The following is a 3,504-nucleotide window of genomic DNA, read 5'->3' on the forward strand; positions in this document are numbered from 1 at the left end:
GGAATCCAATTAAACTTCAAAATCTTCAAGAACAAAGATGATTCGAACTCGAGCTCCGGCGAATCCAAAAACTCGACCAAACGGTGAGAATTGCAACGCGAATATTAGCCAAACATTCGTTCATGGCTAATGATTCGTGCAGCAATCATCAACGTGTGCCAAAAGAAGCGAAACGGAGGCTCGAAAAGATGGAAAGGCTCAGGAACTATTTTTCCGAACTTTGACCAAATCCACGGGAAGGTCTTCTTGATGTTCAAATAAAGTTATTTCGTTGAAGAAGCTGGGTAATTTACGAGGTATTTACAATGGATTGAAGGTTTAATCCGAAAAACTTGGGAAAAGGAGGAAAAAGATTGGATTTTTATTTTTTGATCTGAAATTCAGAGAAATCGGGTAGTCTTTTTGACAAATCGATGGTAGGACATGAAAGAGGGGACGATGAGGACTGTCCCGTTAAAATTTGGAGGGATTTGGAGCTAGGCTGCTGAGCTCGTGAGAACATTGGGTTTAGCCATTTTTTGGCATTTTTAACTTCTAATTTTGTATTTCTTCCTTAGTGATCAATTATTATGTTTGCTTCTTCATCTATTTCTTTAATTTTTGCNCCACGGGAAGGTCTTCTTGATTTTCAAACAAATTTATTTCGTTGAAGAAGCTGGGTAATTCACGAGGTATTTACTATGGATTGAAGGTTTAATCCGAAAAACTTGGGAAAAGGAGGAGAAAGTTTGGATTTTTATTTTTTGATCTGAAATTCAGAAAAATCGGGTGGTCTTTTGGAGAAATCGATGGTACGACATAAAAGAGGGGACGATGAGGACTGTCCCATTAAAATTTGGAGGGATTTGGAGGTGCTCCGCCGCCGTGAGGCGATTTCTGGCGGCGGAGCTATGGCGGAGATGGGCGGCGATTTCAGAGAAGGGGGGATCTAGGTTTTGGTTTAAAATGGGATTGATGAAGACTGAAGGAAAATTGGTCGTTTAATGGGTTGGGATAAATGAAACGACGTAGTTTTGTCACACAACTACGTCGTTTTGGAGAGAAGGGAGCTGGCCGAGTTGGACACGGGTTTGGTCTATGGGTCAAACGGATTCAGCCGGGTTTCAGGGAATAAAATCAATTGGGCTTGGGAATTTCCATGGTTTGGCCCAAAACAAAAATCTGATTTTTTTTTCTTTTTCTTTTATTCAAAAATTCTTTTTCTTTTCAAAATTAAAATTAAAAATCTAAATTAATTCCTAATACAAATTATCCTACCAAATTAAATTAATTAACTCTAAATAATAATTACCACAAATAATGAAATACCAAATTAAAAGAAAAACTGCCAAAATTCGAAACTCAAAATTAAAATGCAAAAAATGAGTTATTTTTTTGTGATTTTCAAATTTTTTATAAAGCAAATAATTACTGATTAATTCTAAAAATGTAAAACAAATCAAAACTACAAATGCATGATATTTTGGTATTTTTTTCATGTTTTAAATAAATTAAACATGCACAGAAATGCAAACAATTAATAAAAATCTACAAAATCCTATAGAATGCCAAATAACTGGAAAAAAATTGTTTTCTTTGATTTTTATAGGAGCAATTCATATAGGGCAAAAATCACATGCTCACAGCTGCCCCTCTTTGCTCGGAAACACGATGGGTTTCCGGGCAAAGATAAAATGAGCAATTATGAGGGATTTTTGCCCGTTTGAAACTCCATGAGAAGCATTTTTTTTTGGAAAGAGCCTGACCGAACCTTGCTTCAGAGGTTGCCTACATATCCTTGGCTATAAAGGAATCAGGTCAGTATAGTTCTGGAAGTTTCAGTAGCTGGGACTACCAGGAAGCTGTGATTTCACCGTTGTTGCTGCTGCTACTGCTTGCTGAACTCCTTATTACACCGAAATGGAAAATAAAAAGCTAAACTAGCTAAGCCTATCAACTACGAGTTACAAGATTCCTATTTATAATCTTCTGAAGCTTGATCTTGAGTCTTGACTGGTTCTTCCTGCAGACTCTGATCTGAATCTTAATGCTCACTAGTTGCGTCCGCTGGTTCATTCTTCAGCTTTTGGATCAAGGCGGGACATGCGATGCTTGTGACTTCAATCATATCTTGAGCAGTCTGTATCTTTCTCCGTTTCAAACTTTGAATTCACTTCTTTTGTTCTTTTTCTTCTTTTCTTTATTCTGGATTGAGACTCATTCTTTCGGTCATCTCGAACTGTGCCTCGAGGTCAAACCTGCTCAGACACTACAACAAACAAACGAACGAAATTTTCTGCCCCAATTTTCACAAGGAAAATTTTGTGAGTTATTGCAACAAAATTCTAATTTTTTTCTAAAGCAATAGATTCAGGATTGTGTATCCTTGGGGAAAAGAGATTAGGGAGTGGAGACCCTATATCTAAAATGAAAGCAACTAGGGAGTGGAGACCTATGTTGGAAAAACGACAAGGGAGTGGAGACTCTATGTCTAAAAATAAACTCAACTAGGGAGTGGAGACCCTATGTTGGAAAGGTTACCAGGTTATGCTGAAAAAATTACCGGGTTATGCCGGAAAGGAATAAGGTCCTCGGGTTATGCCGGGGAGGTCCACGGGTTATGCCGGGGAGGTCCACGGGTTATGCCGGGAAAGTCATCGGGTTATGCTGAAAAAGAAAAGGTCCTCGGGTTATGCCGGGGAGGTCCACGGGTTATGTCGGAAAAGTTCATTGGGTTATGCCGGAAAAGAAAAAAGTCCTCGGGGTATGCCGGGGAGGTCCGCGGGTTATGCCGGGAAAGTTCATCGGGTTATGCTGGAAAAAAAAAGTCCTCGGGTTATGCCGGGGAGGTCCGCGGGTTATGCTGGGAAAGTTCATCGGGTTATGCCGGAAAAGAAGAAAAATAAAAGTCCTCGGGTTATGCCGGGGAGGTCCACGGGTTTATGCCGGGAAAAATCATCGGGTTATGCCGGAAAAGAAAAAAGTCCTCGGATTATGCCGGGGAGGTCCACGGGTTATGCCGGAAAAGTTCATCGGGTTATGCCGGAAAAGAAAAAAAGTCCCCAGGTTATGCCGGGGAGGTCCACGCGTTATGCCGGGAAAGTCCTCGGGTTATGCTGGGGAGGTCCACGAGTTATGCCGGGAAAGGTCATCGGGTTATGCCGGAAAAGACAAAAAGGTCCTCGGGTTATGCTGGGGAGGTCTACGGGTTATGCCGGGAAAGTCATCGGCGTATGCCAGAAAAGAAAAAGGGTCCTCGGGTTATGCCGTGGAGGTCCGCGGGTTATGCCGGGAAAGTTCATCGGGTTATGACGGAAAAGAAAAAGGTCCTCGGGTTATGCCGGGGAGGTCCACGGGTTATGCCGGAAAAATCATCGGAAAAGAAAAAAGGTCCTCGGGTTATGCTGGGGAGGTCCACGGGTTATACCGGGAAAGTCATCGAGTTTTGCCGGAAAAGAAAAAAGGGTCCTCGGGTTATGCTGGGGAGGTCCACGGGTTATGCCGGAAAAGTCATCGGGTTATGCC

This window comes from Nicotiana attenuata, unplaced genomic scaffold, assembly GCF_001879085.1.
Source record: "Nicotiana attenuata strain UT unplaced genomic scaffold, NIATTr2, whole genome shotgun sequence".
Taxonomy (NCBI): domain Eukaryota; kingdom Viridiplantae; phylum Streptophyta; class Magnoliopsida; order Solanales; family Solanaceae; genus Nicotiana; species Nicotiana attenuata.